At 36.7% G+C, this 23,765-nt stretch overlaps 1 protein-coding gene across 8 annotated transcripts in view; it reads right to left on the bottom strand.

The window, feature by feature from the left end:
- The window catches only part of MAPK10 (mitogen-activated protein kinase 10), a 321,575-nt gene extending 298,076 nt beyond the window's left edge, over positions 1–23,499 (bottom strand). For 2 of the 8 annotated variants that reach the window (XM_073237344.1, XM_037021183.2), the window contains exons 1-2: positions 23,059–23,493; positions 18,072–18,186 (exon numbers count right to left, since the gene is read on the bottom strand). The gene's annotated coding sequence lies outside the window, so the exon portion shown is untranslated. Of the gene's footprint in view, positions 1–18,071; positions 18,187–21,082; positions 21,221–21,519; positions 21,644–23,058 lie in introns of those variants that run through there. The other 6 variants (XM_037021184.2, XM_073237348.1, XM_037021186.2 and 3 more) reach the window with 5 other exon arrangements.
- Between the last annotated feature and the right edge of the window lie 266 nt (positions 23,500–23,765).

The raw sequence follows: 23,765 nt of genomic DNA, 5'->3' as shown, positions 1-23,765 counted from the left end.
TCCCAAGGTTTTCAAGAGAGAAGTCACCAGTCAGTATGCTGCTGGCCATAGGTTTTTCATTGAAATTTAATGCTGCTAACTGATGGATAATGGTCATCACCTAATCACAGTATGGTTGTAGAGATTTTAAGAAAACAACAAATTCTACAGTTTACCATCAAGAATTGTTTTATGATTATGTTAGGTCACACCTGCCTTCTTCTAAGAAAAAACAGTGTTTCTCAAATGTGTTCCTCTCATAAAGAGCTCTTCTCTGTACTACCTCCATACCAAGTTGTTTCCATAACTTGATTCCTCTTTCAAGTCTGTCTTCTGAATTCTCCAATTCCTCTCTCCTCACATTCCCAGCCAAACTGCTGGAAAGCATCAACTACACTGTCTTCACTTCCTCATCTCTCCATAGCTCCTCAGCCTACTGAGATCTGTCTTCTTGGGCCACAATAGCAAACAAGTTCTTCTTATTAGTAAATGTCATTAAACCTAAAGGACACTTCTGGTCCTGATCTTCCTTGGCCTATAGCAAGCAACAGTGCTGGTGACTCCCTCTCTTCCCAGTGCTTCTGGATGGCACAGCCCTATGGTTCCGTAAGAGTATAGAGAACGAGCCCACAAACTCTGAAGCCAGAATGCTGAATCAGAATTTAAATCAGCTCTGTCATATACTGGTTGTGTGATGGTCTGAAAGCCACTTAACCTCTCTGAAACTCACAAATTTTTCATCTGTAAAATGAACAATAACAGTGACAGGGAGTAATTATCTCTTGAGATGATTAAGTCAATGTTTGTAAATGCACATAAAACAGTGTTATGCACTTAGTAAGTGTCATATACATTTTAGGTTTTATCATTTTTATTATTATTTTCTCCTACTTCTGTGGTCACTCCTTCTTCAGTGGTGTTCATCAAGGCTTGTTCCGAGAGTTTTTCTTCCCCCAAGCTACAGTGCTCCACTTGTTGATGAGGATTAAACATAATCTCCAGCCCACACCTATTGCTTAAACTTTAAGTGTACATACGCAGCTTCTTCCTGGATATCTCAAATTCCACATGCCCATTGCTGAATTTATCCTCCTTCCAAGCCTGTTCCTCCTCCAGTGTTCCCTTCCTCTATAATTCCACCAGCCTCCCTCCTGCATCCAAATCCCCCACACAGTCACCCAAGCCAGAAATCAGGAATCATGTCTGACTCTCATTCCCTCATCTTCCCAATGCAGACAAGCCCTACAGATTCTACATACCTCCTAAATACCCCTTGAGTCCTTTCTGGCTAGTCCAGGCCACCACCATCTCATCGGGACCACTGCAACAGCCCCCGTTGTCTTTTCACCATCAGTTGCATCCTCCTAACACACAAAGCTGATCATATCTCCAACTCTTTGCTTTAAACTCTTCCATATCATAATGAGTATGGCATACAAAGGCTTTCATAATGTAATTGCCCTGACATACTTCTTAAGCCTCATTTATGAACCTTCTCTCTCTTGCACAGCTTGCAGCTCTTGAAATCTCTGTCACCTCTGGACTGCTTGGCCTGGAACTTCCTCCCACTCCACCAGCCTCCCTCCTGCATTTGGCTAATTCCTACCCAAACATCTTTACTCAAGGATACTTTTTCTCACACCTAAACCATGTTCAGCATCCTTGTCACATGTTCACAAAAGACATTATAGCCCAGCTGATAATATTTCTCATATTTTATTAAAGTATTTAAAGTCAACATAAAAAGAAATTATATAATTACAAACTGTGATAAATGCTATGAAGGAAAACATGTTTCCTTTACTAGACTATATATGTATGTGCGTATATCCATGGATATATATATATATATATATCCATAGAAAAGGAAGACAATCATCAATGCCAACAGGAAGAAACAGGAGGGAAGAGGAAGTGAAAAAGCTTAATTTCTTATCTGCACTTACCTGTTACATTCTCTAAGGGACTTGCCTATAAGCACCCATCTCCATGCGTGAACCCTACATCTCCTATGTCATCTCTGTAGCTTTGAGGAAGTGAAAGGTAATTCATGAAGTGCCTGGGATAGCCCCTAATATATATTTTGATTTGGTCAACAAACATAATTTGTTGTATATGTTACATTTGCTGAGCTCCATTAACTCTACTCAAATTAAAAGACCACAAAGCTCTTAGAAGCTACAGGTAAATGCCACTGATATCAAACATGTCCAAGACATGAAAAATTGATTTTAAAATTTAAAATCTCTGCATCGTGATCCTGCCTTAGAGTGTTTTCTTTCTCTCTCTCTCTCTCTCTCTCTCTCTCTCTCCTCCTACTCATAATGTCAGAGATGCCACCCTGAATTGGAAATCATTCAAAAGAAATCAAACTAGAATGAAAAGATTTTCTAACATAAAAAGAAAAATGTAATTCATGTTGAAATCAGTGTAAGATCAAATAATAAATGAATGAAGAAGGAAATGTCATACAATAAATAACATTTAGCAAACAACTAGAACAAGAAATTACTTCTATAAAATTAATGCCAGATAATTTCTATGTAAGGGCAGAATTAACTTCATGGAAAAGAGAGATCGCAAACAAAATGTAAATTGTTTTCCTTTAAATTAGTGATATATGTATTTTAGAAAAGTTAAACCACTGTGACTAACTCTAAAGGTTTATCTAACTGTTTTAAAACTGGTCTAAAAGAAGAATTAAATGTTTTAACTTAAGTTTGACAATTCTTCTTCTCCTATAAGTGATTCTTAAGATTTGTTTAGCGGTTCCATCTAGCAACTGGAGCTGCCCATGGACCCATGTAGAGGCTATTATCCAGGGAGATATGATTAAGAGCACTTATCCAGGAAGTGCTTTCTTATATCAAGTGTACAGCTTTGGAGAGGACAAACATGGAATTGTGAAGAAGGAGAAACACAAACCTTTGCGTATGTATCAAATAAGGTTCTTTGCTCAATGGTTCTCCAGGGAGACCTATCTAAACTTGTAACCCTCCTCCATACTCCCTAATCCATTTAATACTCTTTTTGACCATTTCTACCATCTAATAAGCAACATATTTTATTTATTCATCAAATTTATTTTCTCCTTCAACCAGAACATAAACTCATGAAGGTAGAAGTGATTTTTTACTCTATTGTATTAATTACTGTATTCCCACAGCTAGAACAGGACCTGGCACAGAGTAGTATTCAATAAATATTTATTGAATGAATAAATAAAATAAAATCTATCATTGAAATCAATATGGAACTGCTGGTACTTAACCTCCATGTTGTGAGTTTAATGTAGCTAGAAGTCTTACCACAGATTAAATATAGAAACAGTGTTCAGAACAAGTGAAGAAGTTGATAATCACTTTGATCATCTAAGGACAAATCACATCTGAATCAATTCAGATGGACTCCTCAAAAACTGCTCAAGGACTCTATCCACACTTACATGAATGGATGTCCAGAAGAAGGTATGTAATAAGCTCCTTTGTGTCTCATACTAAAAGAAGAAACTACCTCACATCAGAGAAAGACTGGGGAAGTGGGAAATGGTGAGAATTCTGGATCCTTAAGATGGTGGACATCTGCAGCCAATATGAGCTCAATAATTCAAACCAAGCTTGCAACCCAGGAACAAGGATTACTAAAAATAGTCATTGTATCAGTGCCTGGATCAATAGCTGAAGGACAGCACTCAATTAATCTTCCATTGCCACTTTGCACATAATGAAAGAAATGTTGCTTTCTAATTCTCTGTGTCACTATGTGAATCAGTGTATAAGATCCAGGCAGTGATGCTGGAGATGGGCTGAAGCCTAAATATCCTCTAGAATCTTCTACCTGACACGCAGGCCCCCATTGATTTGGCCTTATATTCCATTACTATCAGACTAGTCATTTTATCCATATCATATATGCTTTTCCAAAATCTATTTGCTTTTTCCAGCAGTCCAATTGCTCAAATTCCATTTTCCTCCACTCCAATGCATATTTCCCTTAACATATAATACAAGACCTCTTCTCCTTGCTTTCCTTGACTAATTCCATACTTCTCTTCTTAGAATGCCTGTGAAAATTATTTTTTAATCTTATATTTACAAGGAAATTGAGAATCTTCAAAGCATATTCACATACATTATCTCACATAAATAAACAGTATAGTAGAATTTTATAGACCCATTTTCTACCTCACACATCCCTGCCCTATACATTTTCCACCACTTTCTTTTTGCAATTCTGGTAGGGGTCCCCCAGGAGTATACCTGCTAATGAAGACAAAAACAAAACTAATTTATTTTATTTTATTGAAAAATACCCTCAGGCATTTCCCTAACAGCTAAGTTTCTCTTGCTAGTTCAATAATGAAACTGTATGGTAATGATCAAAGCAAACAGATCTTTTTCAAAGATTTTAGTGTTATAATAACAAAACAAAATTTAATTTTCTGCTCTGGCCAGACACTGTATTACAATGTTTTACATTCAAATCTCTCAGAAACAATGGGGTCATACTACATGCCCATTTTATAGCTAAAGAAACCACGTCTTAAGAGCCTTAACTAAGTGCCCAATGTCAGTGGATCCGATCTCTATAACTTGAAAGCCAGACGAAGGCCCTGAGCACCGCACTCTACTTCTGGGCACTGTTATCTTGCATGGAGTAGAACAGCAGGGCTGCCGTCCAGGGTGAAGTCACCTCAGCTATCAACAGGGACATACCGAGCATAAAGCACAATAAAATAACATTTTTTAAAATTGAAAATAAATAAATAGCTAATGCATGCAATCGTTTGGGGCTCAGACATAACTGTGCAGTGACTGAGGCAAGAAGCAGGAAGGGGGAGAAGAAACTGCAGCTAAAGAAGACCAGAAGTCTTCCTGTAACCCTACTCTCCCTCATCCTCAAAACAGTCAGATCTTATCTTGCCCAAGACTGGAAGCTTCACTTCCATACACAACCACAGAGACTTGAGGTTTCCCTTTACAACACTACCACTAATTTTCATTTTAACCAGGCTTATCTGACCTTATGAAAAGATTTAGGGTTTTAAAGAGGGTAGGACACTGTGAGAATCTTAATCAGTAGTCTCATAGTCTAATTTCATTCTCCAGACTTTATATATTCCACTTTTTTCTTTATTTTCATCAGTAAAGAGGCAGTAGAGTGAATGCCTAAGTGCACAGATTCTGCCCAGTCACTTACTAACTGTGGGACCTCGAACATGTTGCTTAACCCCTCTGTGCCTCAATCTACTCATCTGTAAAATTGGTATAATAATAGTCCCTACCTCACTGTGAGGTATTGTGAACAATACAGGAGATAATATACATAATGTACTTGGGATACTGCCTGACTTGAAATAAGTTCTCTGTTAAGTATTTACTATCATAATTATTATATACTGCAAAGGATTACAAAATTAATAGCTAATAATCACAAATTAGTCGTGGGGATGAAAGTACAACATAGAGAATATAATCAATGGTTCTGTAACATTTTTCTATGTTGGCAGATAGTAACTACACTAGTTGGGGTGAGGATTTAATAATGTATATAACTGTTGAATCACTATGTTGTATACTTGAAAGTAATATAACATTGTATATTGACTATAGTCAATAAAAAAATTTAAAAAGTAATAACAGCTAACATTCAATGAAAATTATGCCAAGTGGTTTCAATTTCTTCCTCACATAAACCCTGTGAAGTAGATAATATCACTGTTCCAATTAAAAAATGAAACCAGCTCAGAGAGTTATGAAGGAATCCAAAATTACCCAAGCAGTAAATGATAGAGCTAAGACCCAAGCCCAGCAATCTGACTTCAAGCTCTTAACCACCGGGCAGGTAATAACACTTGCTAATAGGTAATGAAGTTTTGTTCTATGCCAGGCACTATCTAATAACTTTACATCACTTATGTGTTATATCTCTTATGAAAATTAACTGAAATTCTCACAACTACCTTATGAGACATATGCTTTTATTTTTCCCATTTGACAGATGAGAAAACTGAGAGTCCAGGCATTAGGTAATATGGCCAAGATAACACAATCACTAGAAGGCTAAAGTTATTGTACCCCTTACTGAAAGGAAGGTAAAGTTGAAATACTAAATTTAAATTTCAGTGACCTAATATCAGATTGAATACCACAATTTTCAAAAAGGAAACTCCCTCTTGGTATATTCATCTAAACAATTTCTAAGCCAGAATGATTAAGACAGATACTCAACACCAGAATCATAAAAGAAGGAACTGATTAAATGTTAATATATTCTGATTTGCCTTACTACTCAGTCATTTTCCCACCTCTAATAGCAGCTATTTTCAGTAGTCATTTTTATTCTGTCTTCTACAATTTGAATAAGTTCACTATTAATAAATATGGATCAACTTTTCTAAGAAGCAAGACTGCTGCCTTCTTTTGGTTCCTATCCCCTAGAAATTAGAGACAATGTAGTAGAGAGACAGTGGATGAACATGCAGTCTATGCAACTATGACAAGAGGAAAATATGCCAAAGATGTATTTGGCCCCAAAACTCACGGGAATTTGTAAGCATGACTTATGAAGAGTAATGGATAACAACTGATCAGGTGTTGAGGAGGACCACAGTAGTCCAATACTTCTTGAATACTAATGCAGTTTAGAAAAATGAACCTAGATTTGGTGAGCAGAGCACAGGTTTGGGTACAGTGCCAACTGCCCACTGAGCCTCTACACTATATAACCAAGGTTTGGTGTACATTCCAAAAAGATCTCAATGGATCTGAGCTAATATGGGAAAGTGTCTCTAGAACTCCAGAGAGGCATTATCGATAGTGAGGACAGAAACATACTGTTAACATCTTGAGAACAGACTGAGTAAAATACAAGGATCAACAAGGAAAATGGCAAGCAAATTTTCCTTATAGGAAGATTGTATAGTAGAATAGCAATGTGTCTGTGTCATGGGAAATAACACTGGTCAGATAGTTACAACACATTACTAGATCCCTTATAGTCACAGCAGAATTAAATACATGATGTGCTAGGCAAAAGAAAGCCCAATAGGAATATACATATATAAAGGATGTGGGTAAAATTGCAGTATTTCCAGAATCTGTCTCCTGGCTTTAGTACATCCCCATATCAACAGGTGTTTCCAAGGGGTAGAGAGAAGTAGTCCATCTCTGTATCAATGGGTAATTACATGGCCGAACGAGGGCTTATCTGCACCAGAGAGGATTCACTCACTTCTGCCACAGCAGGAGAGAGATGTGGGACGACTGCTTGTAAGTAATAAACAGGTTTTAAACTTTATTTCTCCCTTTGATTTCAGTTTCAAAGGTATTTGTCCTGGAATTTCCCCTCCCTGTAGTTACTAAGGGATAATGAATAAAATTTTAAATTTGGAGGATTCTTCAGAGCGTTATTCTAGGTAAAGAAAAGGCTGATGATCAATTGTGTGGTCATACATCAACAACTGGTAGACCAATAATGAATTAACAAGGTATGGAATGGGATCCTGATTAGGAAAGAAGACATGATGATAATGGTAATAAATTTGACCAAAAACAAATGACAACCTGGCCGTTACTAAGCAGGTAATGCTATGTGCTTTGCATTTATTACCTTCACAGTAGCCTTATAAGACGAGCTCTGTTATTAATACCATTTTACAGATGAGGAAACTGTAGCTGAAGAGACTGATGTAACCAGGATCTCAGATGAAGTAATAGAATTTGGGTTTAAACCAGGCAGTCTAACTGGAGTTTACGTGTTTAACCCTCATACTACACAACCATGTGTGAAATTAACGGAAGTTGCTATAATTATCAAGAATACATATGCAAGCATTAGACACATGAAATGTTGTCCCACCTCCATTTGCACAGAGAAAAGTCAGGATAATGTGGTCTCTGACATTGATGGTAAACCTAAACAGAATAGAGTGATGGAAATAATGAGATACAATGAAATTCAAATGCTCAAAATGACTTCTCTACTCCCCAGGAAAATCATTTACAATAAGCAAGATTCATAATAAACAAAATAGAATGGCCTTCCATGCCTGGCTTCATCTTCCTACTTTGCAACTGACAGGGAACAAGTTTGCTGTGTAGGCATTTTATGGTAAAGATTTCACTATTATTAACAGTGATAATAGTCTGGGTAGTATTTCATATTTACACAGGAGCCTTCAAAAAGGAGCAAAGACACCTGGCAAACATTATTGACAGCTTAGACTAATAGAGCACCTTTATGTCAAAGAGTTCATTAATCATCACACAGACTCTTGTGACAAATAGGCAAGCAATATATTTCTACATTTACATTTGGAAAAACCAAAGCCCTAGAACCTGTGTATAATTGCTTAGTAATGCCACGGATGGGCCTACAATGATATCATAAAGAACCTAGTATCTGCTTTCCTTACTCACTGAGGCCCTATCTCTTTCACAGCTTCTTACTCCAAATTACTTGAAACCTTGGGGCCTTCTCTATCTACGGGACACCTCTCCACCAATTCTTACTGCCTCTTCCTAAAGCTGGAATCCCATTCTCTCCCTCCGTCTAACTGCTCACCCTGCCTCCATTCTCCCTCTTCCTCAAGCCACTCTCAACATTGTGGCCAGAATCACATTCTTACACCTGCTCAAAAAACAGCAATAGCTCCCCATTGTCTACTGAAAGACACCCAGGTTGCCTCATAGATCACTCACGACCTCCCTCAGTCTGAAACCAATCTATTTTCCCCACTATATCTCTGTCATCTCCTCCGTTCCTAGGTCACAAAAGCCTAAATTTCTGAACCCTAAGTCCACTCTGTTCTTTTCTCATTCTGTACCCTCTTCTGGAAGTAATCCTTCAGCCCCAGGCAAATCCACTATGGATTCAATGTGACCAAAGAAATTGACAGCAAAACATTCTTGGGGTGAAAGGGTTACACCCAACTTTATTTCCAGATGGCAGGTCAGTCACTAGAATCCCATTCACTCAGAGCGAGTCTGCATGCAGCAAGCCAGTCTCTGCCTCTGGGCCTCTCGGCCTGCACAGCTGTCCTCTGGGCCTCTGTCCTCGGCGCTGCCACCACTCCAGCATCTGCTCTGCTCTCCAGCAGCTGTGCCACTGTGTCACACCCAGAGCACTGGGCGACGCTCTTTAAATAGAGTCAACAGCCATGTATTGCCCACAGGTGTGCAGTGAGCTAGTCAACCAGGGCCACGTGAGAATCCTGGTCACAGGAACTCTCATTTCATCACACTACCAAACTTATCTTCACAATTCTACTCCGATGCTTCCTCTTCCATTAATCCCTTCTAATACCTCTGTTGAAAATTCCTGCCCCCTCCAACTCCACAGCACACATTTAACCTCTATTTGTAGCACTCACCATATTCTACCACGGACTACAGTGATGTATGAAAGTAAATCTGTCTTACTAGAATGTTCTATCATGGAGATTCACAGTCACATGTGTCAGGCCATATGATAGCTAGGGTAAAAAAGAAAGATTTCTGCTTTCATGGAAATTACAGTCTTACAGCCTTTCTCATCTAGAGTTTATCCTCTTAATGACCAAACACATTATTTTCTTAGTTTTTCCAAGGGTAGTACATAATTAGTACCATCCTAGATGCATAAGAGATATTAATTCATTACATACCACAGATGCTTTTTAGAAGTGGTTCCCAAAGTACAGAGATCCCCTTAAGATCTCCATAACACTTTCAGAGGGTCCCTAAGGTCAAAGCTAATTCCAAATAACATTAAGACATGGTTTGCCATTTTCACACTCAATTTCTCCAAATACACAACACAGTCTTCCAGAGGCTGCATGATGTATGACATTACAACAGATTGAAGGCATAAGTGGTTAAGAAAACTCAGCTGTCTCCTACTAAATCAGTCATTAAACAGATTTGCAAATGTAAAACAATGCCATTTTGTCACTAAATTATTTTTATTTTGTAAAAAGTGGTTTTCATTAGAAGATACATTATTGTATGTTAACATGTAGTCAATTTACTGTTGTTAATCCTTAAATGAATTACATAAATATTTTTAATTCATTTCTTAATTCCTAATGTGGTAAATAGTAATGGATATAACCCACATAAACAAAAATTCTTGGGGTTTTCCAATAATTTTCTAGAGTGTAAAGGGAACATGAGACCACGAAGTCTGAGAAATGCTGGCTTAGAGCACTGGAGAGCGTCCCGGTTGAGAATGCCTTGGTGGTAGTGAGTTGTTTGTAATTAGTGCTCCCTGAACTTGACCTCTGTTACAGCAACTATCCTATGTGTGAAATTCATCTATTTAGGAGTTTTCCCCCTTTCCCTCCCCACCCTAATGCCCCTGGTTTGGTACTGAGCTGCTTCAGGACAGAGGCTCAATAAAATTTATCTTTGTTGCTTCAGTGCCCAGCACACAGGGGTCGATCAGTAAATATTTGAGGGAGGGAGGGAATGAGGGAGGGAAAAGTAAGAAAGTGAAGAATTATGTGTTATTCATTCTTCAAAAATTCCACCGTTGTAATTTGCCCATTGCAAATATCATTTAACTTTCAAGTAAATGTTTTTTATTAATATGGTATCTAAAGCAATTGAGACACCAATAGTTTGATCTGGTATGTTGGTAAATCCCAGTACATAGAAACCATGGTTTTTAAAGGCAAATTTTAAAAGATTCCTCTCATAAGTCAATCAATGGACAAACATTTGTGCACACTAATACTTCAAAAAGCAGATGATAATTTTAAGATTAAAAAAATACACATATTTGGGAAATAGGTGCAGTTAATTTAGTTGCCTATGCATAAACAATCTTCCTTATGGATGACAAAGCCTCAATAATTAGAAGTGACCTCCTATAACTAAAATATCTCATGATTTAGGGAGAGAATGGGTAGAGTTAAGCTAAAAATAACAAAGGAGGAGGGTTAAAGCAAAGTTGGGCATTGACAAGTCTGTCTTCAAAACCTTTTTAAGCTTCCATCTGGCCTATTCTTCCCTTTTAACTGTCCGTGAAGCTATTCTGCATCCTCATGAAGTCCCTTCACTGGCCAAGCTACCTTCTTCACGGTATTCCACTTGTGCCTGGCCTTTTGAGTATCATCCCATTCTTTAATTCCATCTGTAGAATTTAATTCACATACTTTTCACAGTTAAAAACAATTTTAAATATCATCTATCACAATCCCCTTATATACAGTTGAAGCTCAGCTAGCTTAAGAGTTAGACCCAACAGACTACTAATTCATGGCAGAACAAGAAGAGAATTTAACATTAAGTGTCTTCCCTTTTCAGAGATGATACAACGGAAGTTTTTTAATAATCTGCTAAACCCCTAACAAAAACTCTTTTTCAAACCAATTTTGATTCCCTCCCCATATAAAAATCTTTCAAATATAGTCCATTCCTGTAGTCTCCCATGTGAATGTATTAAGACATTTATCCAAGTGTGCATATTATCTAAGATTCAAAATCCATTATCACCAGTTCACACTTTAACTCAAATTAGTTTATCAGTTTAGCTAGCTAGCTAGCCAATCAATTTAACTCATAACATTTCTATTTAATAGGAATAGTCTTCAACCAGAGGAATAAGTGGGAATTTCACTCATTATATCAGATTCAAAAGCAGAGAGAGTTGAGAACCAGAAGGTGCTTTGGCTCTTTAAATTACAACACAGACAGACAACTATACTCAAGACTAAAAAGATATTTAACATATGACATGATGTGATTGCCTACCATGTTCCACATTGCTGACCTGAACCCTGGTTGACAAGAGGATAATCAACAGACATACAACATGATATATTTGTCTGACACTTATAAAAGATGAAAAATAGCTTAATTTAATTGCTTCCTATCCACTATTTCACATAGTTTTTACCTAACATATTTTAATCAGTCTTCTTTTGGGTGGTGGGGGTGGATACAATATATCTAAATCTTAATAAATTAAATCCCAAAGCAGAATTATATTGATTCTTAAGATACATAAATGACTTTCTAAAGACAATACTGTCAAGGTTATTCACTCTCAAATTAACAAAGCTTGAAAGTGGGCCTTAAGGATATAGAAAGAAAACTTCAAAACATCTGGTATATATAATATCTGGTATCTACACTGTAAGTAATAGGTTATCACATGTAATGAATGCTGCTAAAATGTGACATTTGCCAACAAGCCCTAATCTGAAAAGGTTTCTTATGTTAACCAAGTTTTTTTAAGATCTCACACTTTTATTTTAATAGTAGTTCCTTTGATACTGGTTATTGAAACACAGAGAATTCTTTACGAAGAATCTAAGCATTAAGATTTATGCTGACTCACTCTTCCAAAAAGCTCCAAAAAAACACCAACTTCTAAAGGAAAACATTATTATCTTCCTGATCTGACATCAAATTACTTGGGGCCTCTCAAATAACTCACAGTTCCAAATCTACTATCCTAGGAGATAGAGCCTGATATTCTACCAACCAATGAAAAGCCTTTACAACTTTTATACAATACAAGGGCTACTTATGTTGGTTTTACTAGGGTTAAATAAAACTAAGGATTTAGTTTCCTAATCTCAGTAATGTGCAGACATTGAGAAGTAAGAGGGCCACTATAATGACAAATCTCTGAATATTCTCTTCTTCACTTCATTTGTAAACCATTTTGTTCCACAAAACTATTAGTGCTCATTCCTCTTTTTACATTGATTTCATTATTATCATTTCTTGGAATTCCTGTTCTTACCCTTATGTGGAATTCAAACCATATCAATGTTTTAAAGTACCATTCAAGTCCAACTTTCAACTCTAATACTGAAAAGGTTACAAAACAGTGATAAAAACAGAACTGCTCCTTAGTTGAACTCCCTGGGCTCTACTACCACTAGTTGCATGACCTCAGGCAAGTTACTAAACCTGCTAGGCTTCAGTTTCATGTTTGTAAAATAGAAATGCTCAGTAAGAGACCTGTGAGAATTAAATGAAATAGTGCACGCAAAGTGCTTTCAACAGTGCATTTCACTAAGTAATCATTCAATAAATGTTATCCACTATTATAATCTTTATTATATCCCTAATTTTTCCTGCACTTCTCTGAACAACTATAGACTCATAACTCAAAAAGATTTTAGACCTTAAAGATCATTTAGTTCAATCTCCCACATAAAGCTGTATCATCTCTAAGAAGTTCTTAATATTTGGTCAACCATGAAGATGATTAAATACTTGCAATGCTGCAACATTTGCTACTTTTCCAAAAGCACAGACTTACAAACAGTTCTAATAATAAAAAAAGATTTTTTTAATGTATGGTATCTTCTCTGTAGTCAAAGGTCTCTTGTTTTCTGTCTCCTGTGCTATTTCAAATCAAACCTGAATCCTCCTTCCTATTTCACACAATATTCCAAACAGTCTCTGACTAGTTAAAAGGAGAAAAGGACACTTTGTTTAGAAAAATAAAAAAAATTTTGGCAAAATTTACTCAACAACAATAACAAACTGTTGTTATATGAGAAATAAAGGTAATCTTTGCTTCTGAGGGATCTGGCAAATAGTATTCACATTTATCACCCAATCTATTTAAATAAGATGGTAGACTCTCCGTCAGGTTGCTTTCCAGATTATATCCAGAGGTACAATTTTTGGTGCCTTGTTTGTAATCTAGTTATTTCTCTATGAAGTCCCTTTGGCTATGTTTTTTTCTTCTTGTGATTTTCTTTTTCCTGCCTCTGTCTATCTTTCTAGATATCTATCTCTTGCACTTCTTTTTTCCTCAATCACTCAACAAACATTTATGCAGCACTACTAATTATCAGGTACTGTGATAGGCATGGGAAAGTTAAAGATACTCAGATCTGTCTCAAATTACTCACAGGCTAACGGGGAGAGGCAGGCACACAAACAGTTAATAAAACATTGTGGTAATGCAGTGAGATAGAAATGCATGAGCTGCATTGAGAACACCAACAAGGAATGCCTAACGGAAGGAGTCAGAAAATGTTTCTAGAAGGAGGTAACGCCTGATGAAGTCTAAAGTGACTCTAAGCAGTACCTCTCAAACTTTAAATCACCTGATAATCTCATTTGAAAGATTCTGAGTCACTAGATCTGAGTGGGGCTTGAAAGGCTGCATTCCTATCAAGCTCCCAGATGATGCCCATGCTGTTGGCCCCAGACCATTCTTTGAATTGCAAAGGTCTTAAAAGATGACTAATGACTTACTAAGTAAAGGGTGGGTGGGGTGATTACACACAGAATAGACAGTGTGAAGTAAATGACTAGAGATAAGAAACACTTGAGTGTGTGTGATGAGACGGAAGCACATTGGTACCCCCAGGCAATTCCAGAGAACATCAGTTCCTAAATTGTGGGTGGATGGGAATATGGTATATTTTAAGGATAAGGGACTATATTTCACAGGCAATGGAGTATGTCAAAGTAAGCAGTGCAGTTACAAATGCACAGCAACAACTTCAAATCAGATCTGGTGGCTTATTGGTAGAATCAAGGGCAAGATGATAGCCTAGAAATAAACCTGATAAGAGCTTAATTTATGGCAGTAACAATAGATTTATTTCAAAGGGAACTGACTTGAAAAATATGTAGGAGATTAAGTAGACTGATTGTATTTTCACTTATTAATTTAAAAATCAGGGAAATATTTATTTGCATTCTTTGCAGACCTAGTTATCTATTCTTAATCTGATTTAGCAATGTGACCTTGAACAAGCTGCTCAACCTCTTTGGTCACCAGCCCCATTTTAAAATAGTGAAGAATTGACCCAAATAAACACTGGTCTCTTTAAACCCTAAACTTTATTAATCTATGAACTAAATTCAATCGCTTATTTAATCATGGAATCATAAAATGTGTTCTTAAACTTAAAAACTACCACAATACCTAGAATATAAATATATACTGTATGACTAATTTTTAATCGACCTAGCCAACAGATATTAAGCTTGAGACTTTTTAAATCCTTCATCTTATTCACCCATAGCATCCATTACTGAGTTTAGTTGCTTTGTGCTTATGTCCTTTGGTGGTTCTTTGTTTAATGCCCTTCTTTTTTATTAACTGGATTGGTGCAATAGCACCTTAAGTGTCCTCTCAGACTCCAATCTAATCCCCTTCCAAACACTATCCAAGAAATTGAAGAATTCTGTAGTCAGAAAGACCTGGGCTTGAATGCTAAGCCCACTGTTTCTTAGCAGTGTGATTGTTAGCAAGATATTTAACCACTCCAAACTTGAATTTTCTTATGAGTAAGTCAGAGGGATGATAAAAAGATTAAATGTTTGTAAAGTCCTTAGTACAGTACCTATTACACAGTAAGAACTCAATAAATGATATTATTTTGAAAGACAAATCTCATAAAGATTTGAGCAGGCACTTCACAAAAGAGGAAAATAAAGTAGCCAATGAGAAATGAAAATATGTTCTTCATTAGTAATCAGCAAAATACAAATTTATACCTCCATGAGTACAATTACATACCCACCTGATTAGAAAACTTTAAGAACTTATAAATCAAGTGTTGATGGGGATATAGAGCATCTCATATATGCTAATCGGAGTATAAATTGATGTAACCAATTGGGAAAAATATTTTGGGATTATTTAGGAAAGCATAATGTGCACATACCCTAAAATTCACTAGTTCTTTTTCTTGATATTTATCCCAAAGAAGCTCTTATACATGTATACTAGAATCTATGAGCAATTATATATATATATATATTTATATTTATACACACACACAGTATTATATGTTAATAACTTTATTATAAATGTGTATGTATAAATAACTCAGGTTACATATATAAATGTACATGTAAGTTTGTGTGTATATATATATATCATATTTGTATATATGCATATGTAATACAGAAACAATCCAAATGTCCATCAAAAGTAGAATATATAAATAAATTTGGTAGATTCATGGAGTAAAATGCCATACAACAATTTACATTAATAAACTATATACATTAACCTGGAAGAATCTTACAATGTTTAGCAAAGTCTAACGACTAAGAATATATTTTTAGGATTACAAAATGCAAAACCTACAGAGAAAAGCAAGGCATGACTATGAGAAAGGCAGGGTAGTGGTTAGTGGTTACCTGTAGTAAAGAAGAAAAAGCACAAGACCTCAAAGGAGCATACAGGAACTTCCTAGGAGTCTAGTCCTTAAAATGAATGGTGGGTATGTGAGGTCTGCTTTCTAATTATTTCTTAAACTGTATTTGTTTTATAGACTCTTGTATGTGTATGATATATTTCACATACACACAAAATAAATCTGATATCATTCTCCTACTTAAAATCTTTTAAAAGTTCTTCATTTGGGAATAAAATACAAATTCCTTAGCTTTGCCTAAGAGATCTTTCATGACAGAGTTTTTGTACCCCTCTTCAGTTTCATCCCCTACTGCTCCACGCCACAGCACAGTGAGTGACACAGAGCACTCCCGAGCAGTCATGTGCTCTCAAGCTCTGGACTCTTGAAAAATGTTCCTACTACTTGCTGTCCTCAGGCTAACCTCCTATTGTCCTTAACCTTCAGCTACAATGTCACTCTCTTTAGGAAGCCATCCCCATCCCATCTGTAGTGGACTGTCTTGTGCACCTTATGTTTACCCATTGAACAGCACTGGGTTACAGAGTTAAGTACCACACTCTAGGATAGCTCTCCCCTTTGTAATGGCATATTTTATTATAAGTGACACACCCTTTAGACTGAAAACTCCTTTAAGGTAGGTACTGTCTCATCTATCCCAAGAGTTAAGGATAATATGTACATCACAAATTTACAATAAATGTTTACTTAATGATTAATTGTTTAAGATAGGGCAATATACTATATGTCTTCTATATCACTGGGAGTGACACATAATATAGAATATTAAGTTCAGCCATATAAGATTAGTACTCTTAATTTAGATCAAAATTATTGACTATTGGCAATTACATATGATTTCCCTTTATAACAAAGACTCATTTAATGTAAGTTAACTAAGCACAGCATAGTGATGACAATTTTTTCTGCTTTTTCAATATAACTGCAACCAAACTGTAACAAAAATCATGACATGAAATACGTGTAATTTCATCAGTCTTCTGCAGTTACCAATTATGCATTAGTTAACAAGGCAGCCCACCTACTGAGTTATATAAGCCACTAAGCAAATGAAAGAGAGATATTATCACTAGTTTAAAACAGCTTCTTTTGGACTCTTACAAGTACTACTGTCATACTCTATTTTTCAAAGATGTTATTTCACAGGTTATAATGGGCTCATCTCTACTGGAGTCTATTGATTATTGACCTCAGTGACTGTGAAGCATCAAGTCTTTGATTAAAAAAGATATTCTGCCTGTGTGTGCTGATATTTTTATAAAATATTAAAAAGTCTTTAGTATTATTTCACCTAGCAGAGAACTGGATCTATTTTAAATTTGGTTTTATTACAAAAGAAATTGTAGGGTAAAATGTCTATAAGTTGAGCTTTATAAAATCATGACATGATTTCTTTTCCCGTATTCTAAAGATCTAAGATCTAAGTACTATATATATATATATATACACACATATATATATATACATATATATATTCCTATATATACTCCTATATATTTATATTGAATATACATAAGTGTGTATGTGTATGTTCCTGAAGGAATTGAGCATTATAATTTAGCTAAGAACCAATTCTTCTGCTAAATGGGATGAATTGGTAAAATACAGGATTATGTTTGCAAATAATAAAAGCCACTGAAAAACACTGCTACTAAACTATTGCTCAACTATATAGAATTCTTTGTTGCAGTCATCGTACACAGGCTAGTATCCAGGGTGGTAGCATCTTGGTGTTGTATGATGCCCCTCTGCACCTCAAGATCTCATACTACTATATGTAATATTAATAGTACTACACCATCAGTTAAAACATTCTGTCCTACTGATTTTCACTTCTTTAGCTGACATTATTTGAAACAGCATTTCTTCAGATCCACACACTAAATTATATGCAATATTTAAATTGGTTATATAGAACACATGTTCTCTGCTAAGGAACATATTCAAATTTGCAACTTACCACTGCTTGTATGGTTTCTCATCTATAGGAAATATGCCTAATTCAACAGCTTTTTGCATGAATTACCATAACGAAGATCTGAGATGGTCCTGCCGTTGGTGTTTCTCACACTAGCCTAAAATCAAAGCAAAAACAGAGAATGAGTTTAATTTTAACATTTAAATGGGAATTTTACCTGCATTTAGAAAACAAAAAGATTGAAAAAGACAATTAGTGATGAGAGATGGGACTCAGGGGGAAAGAATAAAACTTCTCAAAGTGATTCATTCTGTTCAAATTATTGCAAACAAAAGAACTTTGGTGTTAACCAACACCAGAGTAGATAGATGTTTTTAAAATCTGAGCATAAGTCCAACTAGCAATTGTTACTTTGGTTGTTATGATATTTAGTTTTGTGATTGGATTCGGTTTTGTGATACTCAGCTGTTACATGTTTGGATATTCTTCCTTTATATAAGATTTCATTGGAACAATGGTTACAAGAGAAGTTTGGAAAATTCTGAGGTATGTGAAATTAAAACTAAAATGAAATTGGTCTATGCTGGAGAGACTTGTATGTACATTTTTCCATAATCTGCTCTGGCTGCAAAGTAGGTCTGTAACTTCAGTCTGTTACCATCACTGTTCAATATTACATTGTACCAAATTCTCCAGGGCGATGTAGGTTTCCATGGTTCTGTTATTATCAAACTGTAAATCTTGGTTTCTAGTTTGGAAAATATGCCCACCATACAAAACAAACCTCCTCTCTGCCCCAAATAAGAGACCTTTTCAAATAACTACTGCTAGGAATTCCTCCTCCATTCCCTCCTGTTTCCCAGCCTTCCCAATGTGGCCTACAGTGTTACCTACCACCATTACAGAAGAGGTGAATTTCTTTCTTTTCTGAATTCCTATTACATTTATTGTCAAATCCCTAACATGGTGCTTTGATCAAATACCATCTTTAAGCTCCCAAATGGCAGAAACTTTGTGTTACAGTTTCCCAAACTCTTCCAAACCACAGCACTTAGCAGAGAACTCTGTACCTGGGGGACATTCATCCAAGGAATATTTATGTGTTCTTACTATGTGCCAACAGACACAGTCCCTGGCAGAGATTATAATTTAGTAGATAGCATAGAAAACACAGGAATAGGCAATTGGGACTGTGTAATAAATGCTAGGACAGAGGAAATAGAGACACTGAATAAACATTACCAAATAAACAGGCCTAGGATTTTTACTTCACTAAATGCTTTCAGATCCTATTTCCAATGTATAAAAGAGAATAATTACTTTAAGAAACTCATTTTTAGGATGCATATGGAGCATTCAGGCCAGTTAACATCTACAAACTGGGAGGCAGTTTTACTTCTATGGAGGCAAGTCACCAGGAGGAATTTCTAATACTTTTAAGTCATTGCTGGGTTGTGTGGTTTTCTTTTTTTCCTACTTTCTAACACACACAATGTAACAAAATTCCTGTTTATTCTTGTGTAGACCACTCTGCAAATGCCTGATTGTTCTATAGGGGAATTTCATTTTATACCTGCACAACATATAGCTTTTAGAATAACTATGGGTTAAAAATGCTTCTAGGTGACCTTCAGTCATTTCTTTTTCTTTTCAAAATCTTAATTTTCATTCCTAGGAGCACTAGTTCTATAAGACTATGGGTTTTACATCTCAGGGATAAGAACAGCAAAAAAAAGGCCATAATGTTTTGTTATGGATCCAAAATGTCAATTCAACTAGAAAATGCTTTACCAAAAAAGAAAAAGTATAAATTTGAGGTCCACTTTTCAAACCAAAAATATTTACTTTGATTTAAAGATTTTCACTCAATTACATGTCCACTTTTCAAACCAGAAATGTTTATTTTGATTTAAAGATTTTCAGTATCACCTAAGGCCTCCATTTAGAGTCCTACCAAGATTCACAATAAGAAATTAAACTCCCTTCCATTAAATTGGGAGGCCGGGGACCATAGTACCTAAAACATACAGATTTTTCACTCTCTCTCCTTTGCCTTGATTTTTCCTTGAGGATAAAATGTACTCAAACTGAAGAATCTGTAGCCAAAATCTTACTTTGCCCTGAAAATAAGTACAGATGAGTAAGTTTCTGAAAACCCAAGGTCCTATTCTAAATTACATTTTTCTCTTTCAAATGATCAATATACAGCATGATGTTCTATCTGATTCAGCAGCAGTATTTCATCTCAGACTTATGTAATACAATAAATATAACAAATGTGCTAAAGAAACAAATAGGTTCTCTTCTTTACTGAAGTAGTCTATGGGCCCAAGTTTTTCCACAAGTCTTTGATCCTCAGAAGAAGATGTAAGAGATGAATATATAATAGGAACTGCAGCAAATACAGCACTGTACTTCTTTCATGTCATTACTAGGCACTCTATGACTCTTTTTGCATAAGTGTTGCATTGTCCAACAAAAATCTTAAAAGACACTGCAAGAGGAAATAGTAGCAATGGAGAAAGAATTTAATGTCAATTTGTTTACTTCTTATACTAATTGAAAGAAGTCTCTCTTGCTTTGAGTACATTATTCTTATAGGCAACTAACTAAACGATCATAACACAACAATTCCATTCAAAGTCTTTTAGCTACAAATGTAACCTGAAGCAAGAACTAGAGCAGGGAGAGAAGTTGCCCCCCATATTTAACAAATAAGAAAACCCTCAATTTGTCTCTATCAACGGTGTTAAAAGACTTTCTCATTAAAATTACATCCAAAAAAAAAAGATCACTTAGATAAAGCCACAATAAAGTTTTAAAAAAATATTAAATATGGGAGGCTTTTTCATATTACTTAGGTTGGGCAGACACCTTTTGCTTAAGATATTCCTATAGGATACACTTACAAGGGAAAGCCTATGAATTTGCCTGTAATTTAAAAATATACACATATTTTATAGCATCCACAACCAATTCTCAGTTCATTCTAACCTTGAAAAATACTGACCACGTACCATGAAACCATTAAATACTAGTAGCTGCAGACGTACCAGACAATGACAGCAAAAACACATGCGGTCCCCCTGGGATCTGTTCATAAACATCCTCTTCCAGCACAGCAAACACACTCCTCCCAACAGCAGATGCTGTTCTGGGGCGAGCGAGCAGGAAGCTGGAGGCAGCTGATTTTTCCACTCTACATTTAATTTCTTACCGCCTCATCATCAAGAACCTTTGTACTGAAACTGCAGAGATTCTGTAACACCAGGAGCCCATCAAATTAAAGAGACTTTGCAACAACAGGAGGGAGTGAATTGCAAATGAGGAAACATGAAGATTTTAAACATCTAAGGTCATACCACCTTGGTCATCTAATTTTCTAGTTCCATTGTGGGGAAGAGAAACCCCAGTTCACTCTGTGTGATAAAATAACCTAATTTTGTCAATTTCAAGAAAGAGATTTCAAGATAGAGGAGGGAATACATACCAGAGGCAGCAAAACTGCTACAGCCAAACTGCCTAGCCCCTAAAATCCAATGGTCCAAAGTGGAGTCAGAAGCCTGTGAGCCCATTCATGAGCATCGCTATCTATACTTAAAATACATATGCTCACCTAAGGTAGAAAATTTACAGAAGCCTCTCTGAGAGAAATGGCCATTCCTGCAACCATTCATAATATGCTGATTAGCATTCTGTGTGATCTTTCAGGGTCCAACAACTAGCAGAGTAGAGACAGAAGGAGAAATTGGACCTTGGGGCTGGCAATGCCTGGTGCACTTATATCCATTTTATTTCAGTCTGAACTGCAGCCTGTCCCATATGACTTAGCTTGCCTCTTTCAGGTTTGTTCATAAAAGTTATCATCAACACACCAGACGCAAGCAGGGCTGCTGTACAGACTCTGTCAGACTCTGCAGCAAAGACAGCCCATGTGAACAACCTTGTGATTATTTCAGAGCTGACTGCCATGGGATAAGCCATTCTTTTTCTGCGGCTAAACTGCAATACCCTGGGAAGTTATGTCTTTAATGGGGTAAAAACAGAGACTGTCTCTAGATTTAAATGTAGAGGAGAATAAAAATATATATATATAATTTTCTTGAAATGTCTCTAACCTTGATTTACTTGAAGAGTTTCCAATAAATCACATTTATTTTGCTGCAGGCACAAATGCATAAATTCTGATAAATATATTGCCATGCTCAATTCTGATGATACATATTTTTTTCTCAAAAGAGCTCTGACATTTCTAGGGGACACAGTATCCCAATACAGAATACCTGGGAACCATGCCATAAATTTAAAAAAAAAATTGCTGCTTGCTGTGACTAGGAGATCACTTTCTTAAAGGGACCCCTTACCTATGTGACTGCAGTGCTAATGTCTGTCTTACCTCTAACCTGATCCCTGTTCGGTGTTCCTCTCCACATCCCAAATTTAGCCCAGAGTGTTTCCACAAGACTAATACCATTAGTTTTGCATATATACCATATATATTGCAAAATATATAAATATCAATCCCTCCTAAAATATTTAAATATATCCTAAATTATTTATTTAAGTTACACCTCTCAGGAAGTAAACATAGATGCATACTTAAAGACCTGATTTTTTTTAATGTTTTATAGAACCCATAGCATTTCTTAGATACAGGACTGAGGCCAGCGCTTCCAACAAGAACGGCCGTTCTCTTCCCCTCTCTGTTTTTCCTCCCCTTCTGTAGCTCTGCATTGGTCTAAAAACCCCTGGTCACAATAAGAACACTCCCTCCCACCCTCTGCCAGCCCTCATTCCAAACAGAAAGGTTTTAACACGCCCAAGTCTGGGGAGAGATGCTTTGCACGGGAGGAAAGGCTGGTGGCTTCTTGCCTCAGACGTAGTTCACTTCATTAACCTGCTTTCCATCCCCTCTCTCCCCCTCTCTCCCAAGCTTGCTCTCCCGCCGCACCAGAAGCAATCAATAGACATTATTACCCCACCCTCCAAAAAAACAGGTTAGAACCAGAATGAGCAAAGAGCTACCTACCATTCCGTGCTTGAGAACTACGATCCTGATCCAGCAGTGTTTGCCCCAGAAATCCTCCCTACTTGTTTCTCATTAACCACATTCCAAACTCTAATAAGTAGATTCTTTGGAGGTGGGCAAATTGTCTGCAATGACTGATTGGCAGATGTTTCCCAAGAAAACCCAATCTTAAAGTCACTCAAACCCCTAGGAATTGAGGGGTGAGGAGAAAAAAGGAAAATTGTAAAAATGAAAAAAGAAAAAAAAAAGGTAAGCAAATAACAAGCACCATCCAACCCCATAAAAATAAAAAAGAGAAGGGGAGGTTTTTTAAAAACGAAAAAAAGAAGAAGAAGAAGAAGAGTGGCTGCTGAATCACCCTCTTTCACTGCCTGGAAACCATTGTGCAGCGCGATGCTGCCTGTACCATTGTGGAACCTACCAGAGGAGACGGACAGAGGGCTTGGGGAATGGGGTTGCTATGGCAACCGAAAGGAGCACACATGACGTCAAAGCCCAGCGAGGTCTAGGGAGGGGGAAGAGGGGGAGAGGGAAAGAGGAAAAAGTCTATATGCGGCGACTGCTACTGCGTTTTCCGGTGAAATGAGGACCAGACACAACGGAAAGGAACAGACAGGGGCTGCGGGCAGCCACCGGGGGCCGCCCCCGCATTAGTGCGCTCCCGGAGAAGCAGCCGCCCCGCGCAGCCCCGGCCCTGCTCTCGGAGG

The sequence above is a fragment of the Manis javanica genome, chromosome 5, assembly GCF_040802235.1.
Source record: "Manis javanica isolate MJ-LG chromosome 5, MJ_LKY, whole genome shotgun sequence".
NCBI lineage: Eukaryota > Metazoa > Chordata > Mammalia > Pholidota > Manidae > Manis > Manis javanica.
Note: the sequence above shows the minus strand (reverse complement) of the source record. Positions and strands in the feature narration are given on the sequence as shown.